The 14,926-nt window shown below is 45.4% G+C and overlaps 1 protein-coding gene across 3 annotated transcripts in view; it reads right to left on the reverse strand.

Annotated features, from left to right (window-relative positions):
• Window positions 1-14,665, reverse strand: part of Nod1 (nucleotide binding oligomerization domain containing 1) — a 79,116-nt gene extending 64,451 nt beyond the window's left edge. For 2 of the 3 annotated variants that reach the window (XR_009225094.1, XM_046425997.2), the window contains exon 1: window positions 14,256-14,665. The gene's annotated coding sequence lies outside the window, so the exon portion shown is untranslated. The remainder of the gene's footprint in view (window positions 1-14,255) is intronic. The other variant, XM_046425996.2, reaches the window with a different exon arrangement.
• Between the last annotated feature and the right edge of the window lie 261 nt (window positions 14,666-14,926).

Consider the following 14,926-nt stretch of genomic DNA (forward strand, 5'->3'; position numbering starts at 1 on the left):
TGACTGCTCCATGGGAGCCCTCTGTAGTGGAATGTGACAGGTAGATATGGTTAGAGCCCCTCTCCCTTAGGGAGTTTGAATTTGAGGCACACAGACACTGACCTGGAATAACTCAGACACATGAGTAACAGCCAAATGGTCTCCACAGCCACCAGACACGGGAGCCCTTATTTCATGTGGCCTTTTAATAAATCCCATGAACAAATCTTCCCAGCATGCCCTTGTTCCTGCAGCCTATTAACACTAGCAAATACAGTCCTGTTTAGCAGGTAGCTTTGTCCTGTGCAAGATCATCCAGCAGTGCCTGGATGCAGAAGTCACCCTGCCTCGAGTGTGGCTGTGACTCTTTACTCCCAGAACAAGCAGACACAATCTTCTCCCAAGACAGAATTTGGCCTCCATCCCAACTGATGAGGGCTGGGCAAGAGGAGAAATCTCAAGAAGTCATTTCCCATCATCTACACTGGCTCTATTATTTCACTCTTTGCCAAGACATCCAATTCTTGGAAATCATCATTCATTCTCCTTTAAACATATGTATTTCAAAATGAACAACACAGCTTTCTGCAAATTGGTGTTGCAATACCAGCAGATAAGATTCCAAACTTCTGAGTCCTGTTCAGGGAAACATAAAGAATGTAGCAGATGATAACTTTGAGTTAAAACTCAAAAGATTACACAAACAAAAAACCAAAAAAAACAGTGAGATAGATGTAGTCAGGCCATTCTGCAAGTATTTCTGCTGTGGAAACTTTCTGCAAATATATTGGAAACAAACAGAACTGTAAATAAAAACAAGGCCAGCTTTGGAATCTGGCCCAGGTCATCTCCCTGGCCACATCCCACTTCTCTCTTCTCAAGTTCTTTTCTTTCTTGAAATGCAAGTTCTCAAACAACCTTCTGCTCAGGAACCTGGGCAGCCCTAGGTAAAGGCTAGTGCTTTTACATACACAGAAACAGGCTTATAATTGGACTTTACTGACCATAGGCTATTTTTCACAGACTTCCTTGAAGATCAACATAGTGGTAGAAATATGCTGCTAGTTACATAGCCCAGGTGTTCCTCCTAGAGACCTGGATTACCACTCCCTACCTCCTTGCTTTGACCCATGACATGTGAGCAGAAGTGAAGGGAGGTGCTTTGGGTAGGCAGCTTGAGGTATCGGTGCACCATTCATCAACAGGCAACTCTTCTTTGGCACTATGGCCAACACCACGCAAGATGGTGGCTGCTCCATCAGCCCAAGGCCAAGTCCATAAATAACTCCAGTGAGTGGCACCCTTGCCAACTGGAGATGCATAGAGGGTGAGCGAGAAATAAGCGATGGTTGTTTGAGCTGCTGCGATTTTAAAATTATCTGTTACTGTGGTTCCTCCTTGCCCAATAATTTGACAGATACAATTTTATATAAGAAGAGCATTCTGGACGTGAAGAAACCAAGGCCCAAGATAGGGAGTGAGTTGTCTAAGGCCACTGGGATTGGAAGCAGAGGAGGAACAGTTAAGATGTCTAGCCCAGGAAGCTCACCATAGTCCTCTCTCTCCCTCAGGAGACTGCAGTTTCTACAGGACAGAAACCCACTCCATTAAAGGAGGCATTTTGGCAATCACCCTGTCCTAAGGAAATCACCTCGACTCAAAGATCCTTCCCAGCTAGAAAAAAAAAAAATGCTCAGTGCTCATTAAACTAAACAATGGTTCATTAAAACCAAACACACATGGGCACAAGGCTCTTCCTGTGCACTGGAAGTAAGTGAAAAGCTCCTCCTGGTTTGGGGAAATATCACAGTGAATCTGATGAGCTTGTTCTGAGTGTGAGCAGGAGTATTTTTGTCTTTGATTTAGGAGAAGGCTATCAACTCATGGACTGGTTTGAAATAAGGAATCTAAAGTGAAAAATCAATAGCTGCAAAAATAGCACAGAGCAAAAGTCAACAAAGATGACTTTCAAGTAGGTTTTTTGTTTTTGTTTTTTTTAATCCAAGGGCCTCAAAAAACACCATACTGAAGAAATGCTTCCTGATTCCCAAGATGTTTTATCATTTCCCCTTCTTTTCCTGTAAATCACACTGCAAAACATTCTCAGCTCAGCTGCCTTCGTGTACCATTCTCACCCCAAGTGGTGTTTCAATTTCAATTTCTTAGCAGATGTGTGATGCCAAATGGACTTTAATCTTCCCCACCCCATACTTGCTTCCCATTCAAATGGTTACCCAGGGAACCACTATAAACACTGTCTCCCTTTCTGTTAAGAACACACCACCACTGGAGTCTAGCCATCAGAAACATCCACAGCAAACCCAGAACTTGCCATACTTGCCAAATAGGCTTCCAGATATTCTGTCCACCACAGTCATGGAGGATTGAAAGAGATAATTGGTAGCATTTATTTATTCATTAAAATAAGTTATAACCATCATTTCCAGCCTACCCACCTTGGGGTTCATAGTATCAGGATGACAGTATGTCATTAGGACATTCTGGCCCCAGCAACTTAACAATAACCCCAAGCACAATTTGAATATATACCCATAAATGCTAAGGGTTGTAGCTGGATTCTCCTTGAGGAAATTGCTTCTCTCATTAACAACATTCATGATGGTGAATTTAATACAAAACTATCTCCTGAGAGGAGTTTTGCAAATGATGAAGATAATCACGCTGAATCAGTTGACATGAACCCAGATATTCAGGGACAAGGTGATCATGTGAATGACATGCCTCCACCATCCTTCAAGATGCCCAAGAATGAAGCAAGAGGACTAACCCATCCCAAGAGCACTCCAACAGGAAGCTCATGCCCAGCCTGTTTTTATACACTATGCTAGAGCTATAGAGGGAACACATAGGCTCCGTCAACTCAAACTGGGTCCTGCTTTCTCTGCAGCTTAATCCTCAAAAATCCACATTGGGGGGGGGGGGGGCATTTCTTCTGTTTTCTTGTTTTGTTTTCAATTCATTAAGGAACTTAACCTGGAAAACGAGCTCAGCCTGTGCCTTTGCCACAGCAGGAAACTACAGGTGCATGAAGCTATAGTGACTATTGGACACTTTGAAGCTCCATTAACACTCATTTACTTTAAGGATCAGGAAGCACTTAGTCCCTCAGAACTTCAAAGCAGATAGAAGCCAGTCAATCCCTCTCAATATGCCTTCTCTCAGTTTCTCTCCCTTCTTCTATCCCCTTCCCCTCTCCATCTCTCCTTCCCTCCATCTTCCTCTCATGAGAAAGCACCGTATAATCTGAACCCCAGACACACAGACACTGTCATTCTGCCCACAAAGGAAGGAATGCAGACACAGTCATCGTAAGCACTCAGGGTGGGACCATGATGAAATGCAGAACGTCCCTTCGCAGCTGCCTGGACCTTCGGAGAAGCCAAGCAGCTGCCTCGCATTCTCCAGTCAAGTAGCTCTTTTCTCTGGTCAAGAAACCCTGTTCACAGTGCATGGAGGGCCAGCCCCTCCATTCTGCTGGGCTCCCAGAGTGGACTGGAATGCTGACCCACTCACCCATTTTAGAGATGCAGAAACTGAGGCCCTCAGCAGCACAGAAAGTTGTCTGGATCAACCAAAACTAGAATCCAGGTCTCCTGGCACCAAGGCAATTGCTTGTTTTGCTTACTTCTGTTTAGGGTAGCCCCCTTAGCAGGTAAGAGTTTGCCATTTCCCAGTGGGGACTGATACCTGTCAGAGTGGGAAAAGGGCAGTGGTCCCACTTCACCCTGTCCCTCCTCTACAGCAAGGGTGTACTTTATCCCACCTCTCTCAGAGGAGGTGGTACTTTCTTTCCTACACTGATCATTCTTTCTGATCAATTGATTGTGGCAGGGAAGGGCAAAGACCCTAATCACTAGTTGTGTGACTTGGGCAAATAACACTACCCTTTTGTGCTTGTAATTTCTTATCTGCAAAACACAGATAATAAGAGCACCTACCTCATAGGATCACCATGAGGATGCAATGAATTGATGCATCTTCTGGGTTTAGATCAGCCCTGGGCACACAGTGACCTGGGAATTCTGCCCGGGGAATCTTTGAGGCTCAGCATTTGACTATAAGGGATGGCGTCCATGTGCTTAGTTATTGTATCTCTAGCACAAATAGGGTGCTAGAGAAAAACCATCGAATGAATGGATCTGGCCCGACTGCCTACAGCCAGTGCTTCATCACACTCACTGAAGAATATGTGCATTTCCATGGTTCACAATCCCCCTTAGCGAATTCCAACTGCTAAGTTTATTTGTATAAGTTCCCATTTGTAGGACCACCAGCATTTCCTGTTGCTCTAAGCCTTTCATATTAGCTACTGCCTTAAAAAGGTGAATCAGAGCCTAGCTCTCAGTTTCCAAAGTATTATCAGTTCAGTTGCTGGCTGTTTAAATACCCACTGCTTAGTAATTAGCCTCTCCCTGCAGTGCCTTACGGGGTTGGTTGGCAACTGTGGATTGACCCTTTCCTGGTTTGGTCCAGGCTTTGAAAAACAAGAGTTTCAAAAACATCATGCATGGGGTTCATCTCTGAGGGTCCAGTGAATAAAAACATCTTGGTAAGGACAACTGATAGCAAATAAGAGTCTTGAATAAGAAGCCCAGGTCCTGGAACTCAGAAAGGCTTAAGTGCTTATGCAGAAGAAAGCACTACACAAAGGGCAGATCTGGAAGCCCGAGGACATCTGGAGGTGGCATTTAGGACTGACACAGAAAGTGTCTGGGCTTCTCCAGTGAAAAGCAGTTCACAGGAACAAAATGTATTAGTCACCACAGAAGCTTGAGTTGGAACTTGGCTGTGAGCAAATAAACATTGCTGACTGCTAGCCAAAGTGCTTAGCTGAAGACTTGTATTACCCCATTTGAACATGTTACTTCAGCCAGCCAGCGTCTGGGACACAGATCTATCAGACCTCAGCCAGACTACCTGGCGTTCATGTGCATTGGCCCTGAGTAGCAATCAGACATTGAGATTTTGACAGAACCACAAACCATGGACCGTTCTCTATGGAGCCCACTCAGCCTGGGCCAGGGCTGCTTACTGCGAGAGCTCCAAGCTTATGGAGAAGACCCAGTGACCAGCCAAGACCCACTGAGGGAGGAGGAGTGGTCCATGCAGATGTCAGAAGCAAGCCAGCATGCTCTGGTAGGGGCTTGGCCCTGTATAGAGGAACCTTTTCCAGTCACCCGAGCTTCAAATAAAGAATGTCCTTCTTCCAAACCCCACACCTCCAAGTATATGCAAATTCAACTGCTGGTAGATGAATTTGAATTTTTCAACCTGTAGTGTAATTTGAAGTTTCAAAAGTGATAGAGTGGGGCCCGTGGCACACGCCTGTAATCCCAGAGGCTCTGAATGTTGAGGCAGGAGGATCACACGTTCAAAGCCAACCTCAGCAATTTAGCGAGGCCCTAAGCAATTTAGTGAGATGCTGTCTGTAAATAAAATATTTTAAAAAGGGCTGGGGATATAGCTCGGTGGTTAAGCACCCCTGGATTCAATCCCTGGTGCCAAAAAATAAAAAAATAAAAAGGTGATAGGGTGGGGAAAGCATCCCTTTCAGGAATTCTGGGAGGCAGAATAGATGTCTGAAAACCTTCTGTGGATGCCCCTTCCCCAGGGGGTTCCTGGCATTTTGTGTTCACAAAGACTGACACCTGACCCCACTCCCCCAACTCCCCCCCCTTCACCCTTTGGAGTCTTTTGTTTCTGCTTCCAGAGGCCTAGAAGGATTAGAAGCCACCAGACCATCCCTTGAGGCTCCTGATGAAGAATGCGGGGTACTTAGGAGGACCCCACCCATTCAAACTCATCTGACCCAGAAAACTCTAGAGCTGGTGCTGTGGGCTGGGCACATCTGGCTCCAAATCCTGGTTCTGCCCTCTTTCACTTTATTCTGAGCCTTGGTTCCTTTGTCTAGAAATTGAAAAGTGCCATGTCTATTTCCAGAATTGTTTCACACTTGAACACAAGGTCTACAAAGCTTCAGAGGTAGGGGTAGCTATGGTTTGAACACGTGTCCCCCAGAAAGTCTGTGTTGGAAACATAACCCTCAACGTCATGTGCTTTCTTTTCTGCTTTTTTCCTTTTCTCTCATGCCGGGGACATGCCAGGCCTCACACATGCCAGGCAGGTGCTCTACCCCTCGGCTACACCCAGCACAGCCATATGGGAACTTCTGGAAATGACAGGGTCTGGGGACTCTGTCCTCATGATGGGATAATCCATTCATGGATTAAAGCAATAATAGATTCACGGAGGTTAAAGTTTGCATCCTAAATGTCCCCCAAAGGCCTGTATACTAAAAAGTCTTGGCTGCTAGCTAGCCTGTGGCACCGGGAGGTAGTGACCTCACTTTTCAGAGGTGAGGCCTCATTAGAGGAAGTTAGGTCACTGGGGGTGTGTCCTTGAAGGGATACTGGCACCCTAAACCCTTCCTTTCTCTCTTTGCTTCTCAGTTGCCATGAGGTGAGCAGTTTCCTCCATGATGCCCCCTGCCGTGATGTTTTACCTTTTCTGGACAGATTAATGATAGGGAAAAGAAGGGGGGGGGGGGAATTCTTCAACAGCTTCTCACTCACTGAACATTAGGGAAAAAATCTCGACTCCTTACCCAGCCTCTTTCCCAGACACTCTGCTTGGCCTGAGCTTGGTTCATTCTCTAGCTATTCTCTGTGCTTCCAGGCTCAGGCCTCACCAGGCCTCTCTGTTCCCCCCCACTCCCAATCCTGGGAGACCTCTGGTCTTCAAGCATACTCTTCTCTGCATCTGTATCTTTGGTGCAGGCCCAAGTCCAAGTTGAAGAGGCTAGTTTTTGGAGAAGCAACTCCACACTGTCCTGATCCTGGCACAGCTCTGATCTTTTGTATCACAGCATGCTGTAGTTTCCACTTAAAGCCTTGCTGAAACAGAGTCCCTTTAACATTAAAAACAACTTTAAAATTAAAAGCAACTTTCTGAGTGTGGTGGAACATATCTATATTTCCAGGGACTCGGGAGGCTGAGGTAGGAGGATGGTGTTTGAGGCCAGCCTCAGCCACTTAGTGAGACCCTCATCAACTAAGTGAAACCCTGTCTCAAAATGAAAAATTAAAAAAAAGGGCGGTGGATGTAACTCAGTGATAAAGGGTGTCTGGGTTCAATCCCCAGTACCAAAGTAAATAAATAAAAGCTATTTCTTCATAACAGCTTCTCCCCATCTGGAGTTTCCTCTTGCTGAGAATGGAAACTAGAAGCTATCAAGCTACCCCCTAGTGGGGGTGTTAGGGGAGAAATGAATTGCAACATGTTCCTGACTAGCACAGCCTCATGGAATGTACATGTTTATTTCCTGCCTTTTGTCCTACTGTTCACACACCCCTGAGTCTCTAGAAAAGGGGAATTGGAGACCAAAATGTTCTCCTCAAGGCCAATTTTGCATAAATCTGTTTTCCTTCACCAACCTTTGCCTCCCAAAATATAGTGGAACCTTCTATTCCCAGTAACATTACCACAACTGATGACTAAATATTTTCTTGTTTGCCCCCCCCACCACCTATGGATGGAAATTCTGTGTTCCTCACAGTTCCTATGCTGAGGTCCTAATCCCCAAGTCCTTGGAGGTGGGGCTTCACAAAGATGCAGATGCATCTTTGATGAAGTCCTGAGAGTAAAGCCCTCTTGACTAATGTCTTTATAAGAAGGGACATGAGGAAGATCTCTTGCTTTCTGTTTCTCTTTCTCTGCCACATGAAGACCCAGCAATAAGGAGGCCATCTGCAAGCCAGGGTGGGTTTACCTGTATACCTGAATGTGCTGCACCCAACATTCATGCCCTCAGCCTCCAGGACTGTAGGAAATTAAGGTCTGTTGTTGAAGCCACCGATCCATGGATTTGTGATAAAGACAGCCTCCAGTCACCTGCCAACTCCATTTGGCCTGAGACTGGGTCTGTGTCATTCACTGCTGCATCCCAAGTATTTAGTCGACTTCTGGTCCTGGCAGGACCGCCTGATAATATTGATTGAATGGATGTATTGAAGAGCTGAAGCCCCAAAGAGCCAGCAGGAACCAGGAATTACAAATAGCTTTCTAATACTCTTCAACACCAGGCTGGGGAGCCAGCAAAATGCTTCATCCCGCAGGGAAAGCCTGAAATTGTCACCTCCTTCACAGAAATGCTAAAGTATCCATCACTTGCTCAGTTGAGAATTTGCTTTTCTGAGCTCCCAAGCTCCATGGACATAGGCCCCTGGGAAGTTGGTGAGATTTCAAGAAGAAGAGATAGCCACTGGAGTAAGGGAAGGTAAGAGATTTCAGTAAAAGGGGTATAATTAGAAGAGCCACCCGTAATTTGTGATGGAATTCTATTTTAGAATTAGAGACCAAAATGTTCTCCTATATCTTCCTCAAGGCCAATTTTGCAAAAATCAATTTTGCACCTGAATCCCATCCTTGGATGTCTGGGACTGTTTTCTGTGCTCCTAAATATCCCCATACCCGTCTGGGTAAAGGTATGCATTGCTGTACCTTTACACAGGCTAACAATCTCAGTGCACACAGATGGCACTTATTGTAAAACAAACACAATAATTCATCCTAATAGCATCAGTCAATATCAATATCAATATCAGGGGCTTCTGTTTTTCATTTTTTTTAGCTGATATTAGGTAGCACACTCTAAGAAATGGTTGAGGTTTACAAGTTACCCGAGTGGGCAAAAGGAGGAGACCCCGACGGTACTACATAAGCAGCCATTTCTTTGGAAGCTGGGGCCCTCTGTCCAGAAACAGGGCTCTAAGCAGAACAGGTGCTCTCCCACCAGTTAATTGTTTAGGAAGTGGTGGCCAGGGCAGGTGGGTGGGACCAGCAGAGGCTAAGCCCTGCTCACTGTGCAGTTGGGGCAGAGGTTAAGAACAAGGGCCCTCTGAGACTGTGGTTGTGGCTCAGTTAGAGGACTCGCCTATCATGTGTGAAGCACTGGATTTGATCCCCAGCACCACAAACAAATAAATAAATAAAATGAAGGTATTGGGTCCATCTCCAACTAAAAATAAATTAAAAAAAATAACAGGGGCCCTACCTTCTTCAAGTCCTGGGAACAGCATTTATTCTCTGTCAACTTTGAGCTACTTAACCTAATAAAGCCTCAGTGGTTTCATCTGTAAAATGGAGGGAATGATAAATACTGGGTAGAATTGTTGGAAAGATTTAATGAGCTAAAAACCAAAATTAAAAGCTCTAAAGCCTTACTGGTATGCAGGAAGTCAATGTAAGTGTCTGCTATTATTATTCGGGGTCTATTAAATCAGATGCATCATCATTTCATTTAATCAAATTAAGTCTCAGACCAGTCTTTCCAGACAGATGAGTTATCCCCATTTTGTACCAAAAGCTGAAGGTAGTGAGGATCAAGTACTTTATTCAAAGTCACACCAGTAGCTGATGGCAAAACCAGCACAGGAACCAAAACAGCTGTCATAGTTATCATCACCGTCACAATCACCAGTTCCCAAGAGCTAACTCCTGTTTTTGGAGCTTCACAGAGATTAGTCATCAATACTCAAGCACCTGGTAAGAAAGGAGTCACTATAAAGGTGGACAGAGAGTTGGGGAGGTTAAAGATCTTAGCCAAAGTCACACAGTTAGTTAAGAAACAAGGTAAGGGAGGGATCCTTGTTCTGGCTCTAAAACCCACTTACATCCTGTCTGCCTGGCATTTGTTATAGATCTCATATCTCCACTTGAAATCACCAACATGGCTGGTTTCATGTTCAGTAAACACTGGTCTTGTTAAGTGGGGTCAGGAATGGCCTTCTCAGTGAAGGGGCCTGTGGTCCTATATTGTAAAGACTTAGGATACCCCACACACACCCAAAAAAGAAGCCTAGCTTTCTACACAGTTCCTTGCAGAAGGTTTGGTCCAAGATCATAGAAAGAAATTTGGGAATGTATTCAAATGAAGCATGGTCATTCCTGTTATTAGACCTTTAATCTTTTGGGAATAAGAGCAATGTGTGATATTCTCCCAAGTACATCATCATCTCTCTCACCAAGTAAGGAGTCTCCTCAGCCAGATATGACTGCCCTCTCCAGTCGCATGTGGCTCTGGAAATACCCAGTCACTACATCCTCCCAGTTCCTCTGGCCCTAACTTATATCGTGGTGATGAGACAACAAAAAAGGGACATCAATATTCTCAAACATACAAGGGGTGTTTGTTTAATAAAATAATTTTAATAAAACTCACAGGGATAAATTTTCATGTTTTGTTAAAATATTAATCTACCAGAACCTGGTGCTAATCTGGTACTCAATTAATTGGTAATGACCTGGCTCCTTATCTTGACCTATTTAATATCCCTTTAAACTATATATTTTTTTTCTAATTTAAAGTAAAATTACTTCTCAGCTAAACAAATTCCAAAGTGGTGGCTTACTAGAGAGTAGCCTATTGATTGTAATGACATAAAATCACCTTGCTGGCTGCATAGAAGCCATCTCTTCTCAGGGAATTCTGCTCCATCAAAGGACCAAGAAAAGATGCCCTAAGAGTAACAGCATCCCCAGCTGGCTCCAGAAGTTGCGGAGAAGGCAAAGGGAAAGGTGGTGGAGAACTTGCATTGGCCACCTCTGTGTAGCCATCTGCCTAGCTTGGTGTGTGACAGTTCCAGAAAAAACTCAAGTTGAAATAAGAATCTGTTGCAGGGCCTGACCTTGGACCCTCATGGAGGAATGCTTATCTTGCTCATTGTGCAGCAGGGAAGTCCTAACACAGAACAATAGAACCGCTATGTTTTGGGACAGAACACTGGCAAGCGCCATTTCCTTGCTCCTTTGACAAAAAGTTATTCTCCTGTTGGTGCAAGGTCAGCCTAGTGGCAGTTCCTGAACTCTTGGTGTCTGTACTTTTGTAAGATGATACGTTGTGTATCACCTCTGGCCTATCATGAATGTTATATGTAAATTGGCCCATACCCACTATAAAAGCTATTTTTTAAATATTTTGTTTATTTAGTTGTAGTTGGACCCAGTACCTTTATTTTATTTTTATGTAGTGCTGAGGATCGAACCCAGGGCCTTGCATATGCTAGGCAAGCACTCTACCTCTGAGCTACAACCCCAGCCCATTATAAAAGATATTTTTGCTGTGCAATAAAGCAGACTCTGTTCTCCAAACCCTCTCAGGAGGGGTTTCTCAGTGCTCTTAAGCTCCCCACAGTCGATGCTGGAAGGGCAGGCCTCTCAACAAGAATCCAAGCCAGGATATCTTGCTTCAATAAACTTTCTAGCACTGGGTAAAATCCATCAATTCACTGAAATGGTAGCAGCTACACAGTACTTTCCACAAGAGTCAAATTTGGAAAGAACACTTATCCTCAACAAATACTCCTTCCACCCCTGTACTGCGGATAGAACCCAGGGACTCTACCACTGAGCTACAGCCCCAGCCATTTTCATTTTTTTAAATTTATTTATTCTAATTAGGTATATATGACAACAGAATGCATTTTGATTCATTGTACACAACTGCAGCACAATTTTCATTTCTCTGGTTGTACACAATGTAGCGTCCCACAATGTTATGCATGTAAAGAGAGTAATGATGTCCATCTCATTCCGCCATCTTTCCTGCCCCCATGCCTATTGTTTATTTTGGGACTGGGTCTAGCTAAGTTTCCCAGGCTGGCGTCAAACTTGTGATCCTCCCAAGTCACTAGGATTACAGGCCTGTGCTCCCATGCCAGAACTCAGTGAGCATTTGATGCAATGAAGAAGAGTGTTCCCAGAAACAAGTTCAGACCTATAGATGGCTGAAAGAAGGTCCTTTGTGTGACATGCAATTGACTTCCCCAAGATGTCAAAAAAAACAAAAAATACCAGGGCCTGGAAACTTGCAAAATACCTATAGCTTCTGCATGACAAAAATTCAGCACAAGTAGAAATGTTAGTTAATTTCATCTTGTCTAACTCTCCACTCCTCCTAAAAAAAGAATTGTAGAAGAAACTGGTAACTTGAACTTCAAATCCTAGGTTTGTATCTTAGATTTTTAACAAATAGTGAAACTTTTTTTTTTTTTGATAAAAGGTCCTATTATCTTGTTTAAGCTAATATCAGTGATCACACAGACACTATAAACCTTACTCTTCATACCTCTATGACTTCACTGTTTATATTTGTAATGTCTAAACAGTGTTGCTGCTGTTGCTATCAAAGTGACTGTCACATCACAATGAGGGGTGAAAGTTTTGGCTGGAGTGCAGGCATCAGCAGCTATAGGATTTGGGCTTCATGATCTAGATTTCTGACTGTCTTTGGTCATCAAAGAAAGAGTCACTGCCCCTAGGCCAAGAGTCAGGAGCAAAACAGGAACAGCAGGTGCATGATCTGAGATGGCAGCCCGCAGGAGATACACATGTATGCCACAGGAGTCTCTGCTGACAGCCCCCATTGGAGGCCATTTGGGGATGTAGGAGGCAGTGGGGTGCGGGAAGACTGAAGATTCAGGACAGCTTTCTTTTGTGAAGAAATTTATTTCTATCACATGGAATAAACCTGTATTGTAGAGCCATTAATTAGCCCTCTTGGTGATTGTGGTAGAGTGCTAGTAGTCTGATGACCCAGACCTCAAAGACCTGAGGAGGAAGATACCCTAAGCAGGGCAGCAGGGTGGGAGAAGAGCAGGACCAGCTTTTGTTGGTGGTTGCAGGGTACTGGGAATTGAACTAAGGGGCATTTAACCACTGAGCCACATCCTTTTTTTTTTTTTTTGTATTTTATTTAGAAACAGGATCTCACTGAGTTGCTTAGGGCCTTGCTAAGTTGGTGAGGCTGGCTTTGAACTCACAATCCTCCTGCCTTAGTCTCCCAAGCCTCTGGGACGACAGGGGTATGCCACCAGGCCCAGCAGGAATAAAACTTTGAAGGAGACACCTTCTGGACCAACACTATCATAAAATAAAATAAACAATTGTTGGACACAAGTTACCACTACTGTGACTAGTAACTACCAATGACAGAGTACCTGCCATGTGTCCTGCCTGATGTTTGATATACATCATGTCACTAAAAGATGTTAGCCTCTGGAGAGAGCTCCTACTTTACTCTTATTCCATAGGTAATCGAACATGGGCTCAGAGAGGTCTAGTAACTTGCCAAAGGTCTGAGATCACAGAAGTGTCAGAATCTGAATTTGAACTTAGGGTTAGTGGGCTCCAAAGCTTGAACATTCCTCCATTCCCTCTTTTCTTGCAACCTTTGAAAGACCCCTCTTCTACCTTTTTACTGTGGTTTTAAATCTACCTTTCTCACCTGCCCAGCACATCTGGGGAGCTGCCTGACCCTTGTCCAATGGCTCTGCTTCCGAGTTACAGCTATCTGCCCCTGGGGTCTACCCCCAGGTGAGGACAGAGAATCCACTTCTAACTTCTGAGGCAGAGACAGGCAAATCTTAACTGAGAGCTTTCAAGGGAAGACCAACCCCACCCTCAGGCAAATACACCTCTGGTTTCACCCTTAGGGCCTAAGGTGTTAAAGTTGTCAAGGGTGCACTTGACTTCCCAAGACTAAATTTCAAAAAACCAGCAATCCAGGCATTTCACAGACTGCAGAACCAAAAGAGCATCATTAATCATTCTTATCATTCTGTGTTCCGTGTACCAAAAGATTGCACACTTGAAGCAATTTTTCATATGATATTCAGCGACCCTGCCAAGCATTGTCTCATTTCCTAATTTTGTTGCCAGTTGAACACTTAGGGAAGTCCTACCTCAGATTCAGGGCCAAACAGGGCACTGGAAGGAGCCAGCGTATCTGATGGCTGGACTCCAGGAAGGCTCCCATCAGCCCTCCCAACTTCTCTTGGAAGCCACCCTTGGGTCCTCTGGTCCTAACTCCGGTGCACACTGGAGTCACCCTGGGAGCTTTTCAACAATACAGACGCCTGGGTCCCACCCTAGAGATTCTGACTGCATTGATCTAGGGTGTGGCCTGGGTATCTGGATGTTTAAAATGCCCCCCAGGTGACTCTAAATTGCCCGCAGTACAGAGAAGGCCAGCTAGACCACAGCTGGATAAACATCTCCCCTGAGCTTCAGTGCCGTTTCTGAACTTTGGCGGCATTTCTCCAACTCCTGGGTTTCTCTACCTCGTCCACCCGAGCTCTTCCAGAGCACTGTTGTGTTCCACCCGCAAGCAGATCTCGCCTCCCTGTGCGCCTCCTCGCCTGCGGCGCCCCAGACCCCAACACACGTCACGTCTCTTCGCGCGATCGCCTAAGACTTACTTGGCCAAGTTTGCAGAACAGGCAGCGGCTGCAGGCGAGACCCAGCGCCAGGTGCGCCGGGAGCGCAGTCGCCGCGGTAGCGCGGAGGCCCCGGGAGCGCCGCGCCGGCAGCAGCGCTAGGGCAGAGCAGGCACCGCCGCCTCGCGGTCCCGGAACGGGAACTGGTCGGGACGGCTGCTGCGGCCGCGCCCCTCTGGCGGCGCCGGGAGTCTGGCGGGCTTCTGCGGGAGGCCGAGGCCGGTTGGGGGCGGGCCAGGGTGGACTGGCGCCGAAACCTCGAGGGGCGCTCTGTGCCGAAAGACACGCGGCCCGCGCCACCGCACAAGTGCGAGTGGACAAGCCTCAGAGTTCGCCGAGGGGTGACAAGCTGGGAACTCGTCGTGACAGCTTGGCCACGGCCTCTGGGAGCCAAGGCCCGCCCCCTAAAGAGCAACCAGAGTCAATGCCTGGACGTAACGGGGAACTCTGGTTAAAATGGCACGTGAGCTCCACCTGGGTGAAAACTAGTTCAAAGTACTCAAATTTGCAACTGAGCATAGACTTTGATTTAGACTTTTTAAAAAAAGATCTTAGCTTTTCTTCTTGTGTGTCCTTAAGCTTGTTATTAACAATGCATATTTAATATTCTTTTCATTTCCTATCTGAGTTGTAAAGGAATTTTTAACATGCTA

Source organism: Marmota monax, unplaced genomic scaffold, assembly GCF_021218885.2.
Source record: "Marmota monax isolate L192 unplaced genomic scaffold, Marmota_monax_Labrador192_F-V1.1 WCK01_AAM20220418_F8-fsc00133, whole genome shotgun sequence".
Taxonomy (NCBI): domain Eukaryota; kingdom Metazoa; phylum Chordata; class Mammalia; order Rodentia; family Sciuridae; genus Marmota; species Marmota monax.